The sequence below is a fragment of the Callorhinchus milii genome, unplaced genomic scaffold (genome assembly GCF_018977255.1).
Source record: "Callorhinchus milii isolate IMCB2004 unplaced genomic scaffold, IMCB_Cmil_1.0 Scaffold4, whole genome shotgun sequence".
Taxonomy (NCBI): Eukaryota; Metazoa; Chordata; class Chondrichthyes; order Chimaeriformes; family Callorhinchidae; genus Callorhinchus; species Callorhinchus milii.
The window spans coordinates 703,940-713,252 of NW_024704745.1; the positions used below are offsets into that span (position 1 = coordinate 703,940).

General features: G+C 41.4%; 2 non-coding genes across 2 annotated transcripts; one reads left to right on the plus strand and one right to left on the minus strand.

Moving 5' to 3' along the window:
• The first annotated feature begins 988 nt into the window (after positions 1-988).
• Positions 989-1,060, plus strand: trnae-cuc. The gene has a single exon. It is a non-coding gene; the product is annotated as a tRNA-Glu (tRNA).
• Positions 1,061-4,195: 3,135 nt separating this feature from the next.
• trnat-cgu lies at positions 4,196-4,268 on the minus strand. Its single transcript has one exon. It is a non-coding gene; the product is annotated as a tRNA-Thr (tRNA).
• Between the last annotated feature and the right edge of the window lie 5,045 nt (positions 4,269-9,313).

A 9,313-nucleotide genomic window follows, 5' to 3' on the forward strand; every position in this document is an offset into this window, starting at 1 on the left:
GACCTTGCTTGCCTGGTGCAGGCTGCACTCACCCTTACCTCTCACCAGTGCAGTAAACGTCATTGTCAAATATTGGCTGAGCCTCTTTATTAGTAGCAGGTTGTTAGGACTGCAATATAATGTGAAATTGTCTTTCCAACAAAAAACATTAGGTCTATTGTTAAGTCTGAAAAAAAATTGTTTGAATTGTCCTTCATTGGAATCTGTAGTTATCCAAGTGGAGCCCCTCACTGACTAAGACAAGGTCTGAAGTCAATAGGTCGCAGTTCCAATCCTATTATGGAGTCCTGAAACATATTGGTAGAGCTCTCACCTCGCAAACGAGAGGACCTGGGTTGGATTCCCGGGCAGGGCGAAAGCTTAGGCAAGTTTCCTTACTTCACACGCTTCTGTTTACCTAGGAGTAAGTAGGAACCTGGTTGCTAGTTGTTTGGTATATCGCTTTCATGGCGGTAATAAACCCTTCCCAAAAAATAATAATTTTGTCACTCAATCCATGACTGTTTGTGGGACACTGCTGTGCGCAATTGGCTGGCGTGTTTTCTCCACATAATATACAGTCAATTCATTTTGCAGTATATTCTGTGAAGCGCTTTGAGACGTCTCAAGACGCAATAAGGTGCTATATCAAATGGAAGGATTATTATCATCATCATTATTATTATTATTCAACTTTGATTCCCTTGAATGAATGAGTTTTCGGTGTCAGCCATTCTGCTGAACACAATTTTTCCTGGGAATCAAGTTTTTCAACTCGAGGGGTGGAAATAATCTGGTTCCAATACAGCTTAGCAATGGCCACACATGTTGGGGTGCCAACAGCGAAGTTCTAATAGAGAAGGGAGGAGGTGCACGGAGGAGGCTAAGGACGTGTATCTTTTTCAGTAATCCTCGGATGGTTTGTCAATTTCATAGGTTTGTAACTCTGTAAATCAATAATCTCGGGCTGTGTGGGCAATTCAGAGAGAGCCACCAGGAAGCAATGTGGAGTCCTGTAGCTCAGTGGTTAGAGTGCTCGCCTCTCAAGCGAGAGATTTGGGTTCGATTCCCAGCAGGGCGAAATGTTGGGCAAGTTTCCTCACTCCATACGCCTCTATTTACCCAGCAGTAAATAGGAACCTGGTTGTTAGTTCATTGGTGGATCGCTTTTCCTTGGATAATAATCCTTCCATAAAAAACAAAAAACAATAATAATTTGGTTACTCAATCCATGACTGTTTGTGGGACCCCGCTGTGCGCAATTGGCTGCCACATTTTGCCCACAAATGTACAGTCAATTCATTTTACAGTATATTATGTGAAGCGCTTTGAGACGTCTAGAAGACGTGAAAAGCGCTATATCAAATCCAAGGATTATTATTATAATAAGATATTACAATAAAAGCTACAGAACATTTGTAAGAAAAATGTTCAGGATGAAATAATTAAATTTATATTCACTTGAATAATAGACGTTTGATTAGTTGCAGATTATTCTGTAGGCCTTTTACAAAGCTAATGAAACTTGAGACTTGTACTACCTTTCTTCAAAGACTCAGGATCCTTTTTTCAGCTCGTTCTGACTTTTCTGACATTGACAAGTAGTCAGCTGGGGAAGCTGTGTTTTAGCTTGAAAATATTAGTCTCATGTAAGCTTGATGCACTTCAGCAGAGCAACGGAATTGTTAACTACAATGAGACATTGGGCTTCCTCAAGAGTAGTCAGATGTTCCAAAAATTCTAATTCAAACATAAAAGCATAACCAGATATCAGTAAGAAATGGTCATTCAGTCTATTCTGGAGTCCTGTAGCTCAGTGGTTGGAGCGCTCGACTAACAACCTGGTTGTTAGTCGATTGTCGGATTGATTTTCCGGGAGTAATAGATAATTCGCTTTTTAAAAAAAAATTGGTCACTCAATCCACGACTGTTTGTGGGACACTGCTGTGCGCAGTTGGCTGCCATGTTTCGCCCACGAAATATACAGTCAATTCACTTTACAAACAGAGGCAACAGAAAAGGGAGAAGATTCCTTTAATGACCAGCTGAATCACAAAGCAGACTGATCCTGAATTAATAACACAATTTAAAAAGGGGGATGATGATCTGAAAATCAGTAAGAAAGTAAACCCAGTGTATGACATACAATATTATGAATGCAAATTATGTTGCAGAGAGGGGGTTGACTGGATGTAGTTGAGTCCTGTAGCTCAGTGGTTAGAGCACTCGCCTTGCAACTAGGAGATGTGGGTTCGATTCGTTTTGCCCAACATTTTGCCCTCTCGGAAATCGAATCCAGGTCCTCTTGTTTGCGAGGCGAGTTCTCTATCCAATATGCTATAGGATTCCATAGTCCTGGGTTAAGTATGATTAATGTGCACTCAGACCACAATGCAGGGTGTTTCCTCCTTTGCAGCTGTCTCATTAGAACAAGTAAAGAACAGCCTGAGTGGATTATATGTCCAAAGAGGAGGACATAGACTGACAATGAGAAGCGCTGTTAACTCAACTTCTTAGGTCTAAGTCATGATGGTTATGGTTCTTGTCAGTTGACTGACCACTTTGTGGTAAGCTGAGTGGAAGGGTGGGAATCTCTTGAGATAATAAACCTGTGCTTTTACCTGTAATTTATGTTTCAAATCTCTATCACTTAGCCAGTCATTCCTTGTCAATTTCAGGTCAACTTAATATATTCAGGGAAAAGCAGCCGTGAATCACGGTGCGCAGACAGAGCTTCAGGAAAAAAAAGATATGTTAACTACCAGATAGATTAAATAGAGCTGAAGGGATGGGATTCATTTGAGTGATGCATGCATGGAAATTCATGGCCCACTCCGTTAATGTCTAACTCAATTGGAAGACTGACTTTGGACTAGGATAGTATAGACGGCTTGTCGGTCTCCTCGACTCCTCTCTCCACAGGCTGTAGATCATCCAGAACTCTGCAGCCAGTGTCCTCTCCCGCACCAGGCTCCGCGACCCCATCACCCTCCACCCTCGACCGGCTCTACTAACTTCCCATTACACAGAGGATACTGTTCATGATCCTGATCCTCACCTTCAAAGCCCTCCAACGCCTTGCTCCTCCCTACCTCTGTGACCTTCTATCCCACTACCAACATGTCTGATCTCTCCGCTCTGGCCTACTTCATGTCCCCCACCTTGTCCACCACACCATTGGTCACCCTCCTACCCCTACTCTCCCCGCCCTCTACCCCACCTGATCCCAACCACCAGCTCAGGTGCTGATCCCTGACTGTCCAGCGCCTTGGGACGTCGTCCTGACGTGAAAGGCGCCGTGTAAATGTAATTTGTTGTTGTTGTTATAGATATATTCGGAAGAACGCGCAATGTGATAACACTGAGTCGGATACAAAACATCACATTTTTCACCCCCAGTGACAGTAACGTTGAGGGGTGAGTAAAATATATTTTGATGAAGAGGATTATTTCTAAAGCCAATTTGAATTTCACTGGCATTTAACTGCATCCTAGCATTTAACTGGAAGATCTAAGCAGTTGTTTATCTGGTTGCAATGTCACCGTATCAATCACAAGAAAGTGCGCAGACAATACTGTTGTATCAGGGCTTTTTTTTTAAACCATGAAGCTTGAAGGTAACAGCTGTGATGAACTTCTATTAAAAAGGGATCTAATTTGACAGTGCAAAATATTATACCTTAAGCAAAATATTTCAGGTTGTAGCTCAAAAGTTCCTTGAATTCTAGAGGTATATCAAATTTTAAATGGGATTGGAAAACTAAATACGCTGGAGAAGAAAAGGTTTAGGGGTGATGTGATTAGGGTCTTTAAGGTTCTGAAGTGACGAAATAATGTACACAATAATAAGCTATTTTATCTTGTACTAACCGGGAGAACCAGAGGACACGGCCTGCGATTGAAGCGGGGATAAATTCATAACAAATCTACGGAGACACTACTTCAGTGAACGAGTAGTAAACGGTGGAAGGAGAAAGTGTTGATTTATTCAAGAACAAATTAGATAGATTTGACTATATAATTTGTGGGCGAAACGCGGCAGCCAATTGCGCACAGCAGCATCCCACAAACAGTCGGGGATTGAATGACTTTTTTTTATTTAAGGAATTATAACCCCTGGAAAAGCGATCCGCCAATCGACTAACAACCGGGTTCCTATTTACTGCTAAGTAAACAGGTGTGTGTGTGTGTGGAGTAAGGAAACTTGCCTAACATTTCGCCCTGCCGGGAATTGAACCCAGATCCTCTCGCTTACGAGGCGAGTGCTCTAACCACTGAGCTGCAGGACTCCACAGGATGATGTCTGAATCAATCATGCGATTTTGTAAAAATTTGGTGCTGCAACCGAGCTATTTGTATCTGGCACTTCCAGAAAAATGAGCCAAAACCTCTCTCACATCTTGATGGCTTGCTTCCCTTTAAGAAGTGCTCACCTCTACAGGCAGCAGCTTCCAGAGAAAACTGCAGCTCACAGACGGAGTGGCGGTGGGCTTTTGGACCATCATATCATTTAATTGTGGTTTGGCAGGGCCAGTGAGCAGCACTGCGGCATTGTGTGCCACGTCTAAAAATACTATGAGATTGAGGTTTTCATTTTCTCCACCGTGTGCTGGAAACAGATGCACGCCTTGTTTTTGTTTCCATGCTTTGGTATTTGTCTTCTGTTTATTTGACTTGAAGGTCAGATAGTAGAAAAAGAGTGTATTGCCCACAATGGAAATTATCAATCAATCCTCACCAACATTCCCAATCAGGAGATCTCAAAGACATGATAAGGCGCTATATCAAATACAAAGATTCTTATTATCACCTGATGGGACTTAACAAATGTGCCTGAAGACAATGAAGTTTGCTCTCGGAGTTTGGACAGGTTATTGCTATTCGTAAGCTGATTTTTAATTCTAACACAGCATTAAACATTCGTACATTTCACATTGCTCGTTCACATCTAGGAATGCCCTACCCGTTAGGGCTTTAAGCTTACACCTTCAAGCTTTATAAATGAAACAGACACTGACAGTAAAGAATGTCTTGGATTGCTATGGATCCATCTAGACTTCTTTAAAGGCAGCTCAGTTCCCACGGAGAATCCACTCACCTTTCCCCTATATCTGATAAATTGCTTGTGGGGGTCAGTTGGATGTTGCTATAGATTGCAAGGAGACAAGCAGCGGTTATACATTGTGCTTCTCTGAGCGTCGATGATTGGAACATTGAAAAAAATCCAAACAAATGTTAGAAATTAATTATAAATGACTGATTTTGTTTCTGCATTGGCATTTTCATTTGAATAAATGGGGGCATAATTACAGCAATTCTAAACTCTTTTCACTGTGAAGTCCTGGAGGGTATTGGTTTGAGCACTCGCCTCACAAGCGAGAGGACCTGGGTTCGATTCCTGGGCAGGCAAGTTTCCTTACTCCACGCGCCTCTGTTTACCCAGCAGTCAGTAGGATTGTTAGTCGATTGGCAGATCACATTTCAGGGAGGTAATAATCCCTTCAAAAAATAAATTATAAAAANTAATGATAATTTATAAATTATAAAAAATAATGATTATTTGGTCACTCAATCCACAACCGTTTGTGAGACACTGCTGTGAGGAATTAGTTGCCGTGTTTCACCCACAGAAAAATACACAGTTTTAAAAATTTGGTGCTGCAACCGAGCTATTTGTATCTGGCACTTCCAGGAAAATGAGCCAAAACCTCTCTCACCCCTTGATGGCTTGCTTCCCCTCAAGAAGTACTACTACAATTCACATTACAGTATAGTCTGTGAAGCGCTTTGAGATGTCTCGAAGACGTGATTACGCGCTATATGAAATGCAAGGATTATTATTATTATTATTATTATTATTATAATATTCCTTCAATATCTCCATAAAAAATTAAGCAACAAAATGTGTCTAGGAATCCTGCGATTTTTACCCCATACAGTCAAAGCCTAAGCTTTGGAAGGCACTCATTTGCCAGCATAGAAGCTGTTGACGTGCTTAGGCGAATCTGAATAAATATTCAAGTCTAAAATGTCTATCGATAACATGAGTCACACATAAAGCATTCTGCTAGTAACCAGACATGGCTTACACTAATCAACATGAACATCACAGATTGTGTAAGAGAGGAGTTTCCCATGAGCCGGGTGATGGTTTTTTGATGATTGTCTTTTTGCAACTCCTGTTACAAACATCCTGTTATTGAAATCCCCCCTTTCTCCCCACCAACACACACACACATGCGCACACAATGCACCAATAAACTCTCCAGCATTAAGTGACAGGCCTTGAATAAAATTTGATCTGTGTCTCTTTTTAAACTGCTAGTGTATTAATCATAGACGGTATGAGTATGCAATACTACACCACAAAAGCCTGTGCTGGAGTGATAGCAAGAGAAGTTAAATACACCATTAAATACACAACTTCATCAGCAGGAAGTTTCTCTTTACTCGGAGGGTAATTAATGACTGGAACAGGTTGTCAAGTAGAGCGGTTGAGGCCAGGATAGTGTACTTATTTACAAAACAGCTTGATGCTGTGATGGGAGAACAGGAGGTTGGGTGTTCTGGAAGGTTGAGATCAGATCAGATCAACCTTCTGAACAAATTTTGTGGTCTTGTGATTCCTTTCTAAGTGTCTTAGGCTTTAGTCCCAGCCCCTATTAATTCACAATCTCAGTCATTTCTTCCAGCCGTTTTAGCTGTTAAGAGCGGCCCCTTAAAAACCCTTTTCTTTATCTTTTTAAATCCTCACAATCTTCAAGATTTCCAGGTGGAGATTTCCGGAAGTCAACCTACTCTCCGACCTGAATCAATGCCAGTCTTTACCCAGCAACATGATGGGAAGAGGCGAGAAGCTTGTGTTTTACATCACGATTCCCTTTGAGCGAAATTCTAAGGGGAAAAACCATAACCTACTGGGCAGTATGATGTTTTGCAAGCAAGGCCCAGAGTTCTGTGGGAAGGGAATATAGCCTCTGTTTGTGTGTTCCCCTTTCTCCTGAAGGGTACCATCAATTTCAGGATCCTCAACGCGTCTTCAAATCCCTTCATTCCCTGGCACCTCCCTACCTCTCCGACCTGCTTATCTACACCCACTACTCATTGTCTCCGCTCGACTGGCTCTGGCCTCCTGCAGGTATCTGTACCCTTCGTTCCACCATTAGTGGCCGTGCTTTCAGCTACTATTTCCTGAAACTCTGGAACACTCTTCCTCTATCACTCCATCTTGCCCCTTCCTTCCCCATTTTCAGCTCGTGCCTGAAGACCTTCCTCTTCAACCGTGCCAATGGTCATCGACCCCCCCCCCCCCCCCATCCCTGGTTCAGTGTTGTGCTCTGCCACGGTCAAACGCTCATTTATATAGCGCCCCTCTGTGCAAGGGGCGCTATATAAATGCAAGTTGTTGTTACAGTAGAAGCAGTAGAAAGTGATTAGAGGAAGGCAAAATATAGATGAATACGGTGTTTCTAATGCTCGAAAATGAATGTTCCTTGCAATTGACATAGTTCCTTATCACACCAGGAGCATGTCTCAAATGCATTGGAGTGTCAGCCTAGACTATATGAATTCAAAGTCTCAATGTGGGGCTCGAACCACAGAGGTTCAGAGGTGTTAGTGTATGAATGTGTCAGCCTGGCTATTAACTGACACATTTACTGTACAGGAAACTCCTGATAACCCTGGCTAAACTTGTCACTACCACTTAAATCATCACGCTATCAATATCCCGGCCACATTTGTTCACGTTTTTATACATATGCCTAACTCACTGCTCCAATTAATTCATCATTGAGTCCTTTTCCCTGGAAGAGATGAGTTATCAGAAGTTTACTGTCGTTCCACACAAAAGAAAATATTTCAATAATTTCAGTACTGAAACTGAACTTGAAACGAGAAAGCTGGTTACCAGAAGGTGAAACCCACACCATTTGTGAATTAATTAATTTGAGACATGACTTTCACATGCTTTTTTGGCATTCAAATTCCTTTTTCCAGGAATGTGCACCTTCAAAGCCAACACAAGATGAAGTAACCCCTTTGTTCACCTGTGGGTGGGCTTCTACATAATACCTCCTTTATAAATTTGAAATATGTACACATAAAAGGATAACACCATTTGTGTACACGTGTCCATATTTTGCTGCCGTACATTAAATATTAAGAGCAATTGACACAGAGATTTGGATGTTATACAAAACAGATCAAAATTCCTTGCCTTTTTCTGCCCTCACACGCACCCAAGCACGCACACATACACAGAAAAACACACTCTTTAGAAATTTTTGTTCATGAAAGTTAAAATAAGAAACGTAACACTTATCCTTATCTTTGAGTTCATTACCGAGCACAAGTCAGATGCAACTTGAAGTTTCCCCAGCGATCATTCTCGATCGCTGAATGGTAGGTTTCCACTTTGACAGCATGCTGATTCCATTTCTCATATTGCCCATCAGGTGGCATTGAAGGAGACTGCCAACCTAATAATAATTATCCTTGCACTTGATACAGCACCTTATCAAGTCGTTGAGACGTCTCAAAGCGCTTCACTGAATATACTGTAAAGTAAATTGATATTTTGTGGGTGAATCATGGGAAGTCAATTGCACACAGCAGCGTTCCACAAACAGTGGGCGTTAGGAGTTAGGAAGTGATTAATACGAGTTGTGCAAAGAAATCTAAGTGGTTTTGATAGGAAACTGAATGGGACTCGGGCATAAGTATGTGAGTTTTACAGTACTGTGTCTGCAGACTCTTAACATAGTGGTCAGGAGTTTACATGCCCTGAGAGAGGAACGCAAGCCCTTTTTTAAAAATAAGTGGAATGCATCACAGTGTGGTATATAATCAAAAGAACAAACTTTATCAGACAAATAGCACAAAAAACTGTGCAAATAGCACAGTGGGACAAGATTGGTGTCTGCAGGAAGCTTGTTTAAAACGTCTAGCTCTTAATTGGTATATAATGCTATTAATATGAATGTCGGGGGGGAAAAAAACACTATTAATTGCAGCGGAGCAGCTTTTAGAGTAAACTTCTTCTTGGGCACGTAGCTTCTGTTTCCATTTTCACAGCAGTTTGCTATCGTGGAGAATATTAGTAAGTTGTGAAAGTCAGGAATTGATTTCCTCTTGCATAACGGTGTTTTCCATTTGAGTTTATCTTGCTGTGCCAGTCTAGTTACTGCACGTCTCTACAGCAATATTGCACATGGTGAAAATTTCAAAACCAATTCCCTTAATTCATAAACATGGAGGTCTAACATGCAGTAATTTCTAATTAAGAGATTCTTTAACAAGAAAACAGAATGGAGATCCTGTGTGTTAACTAGAA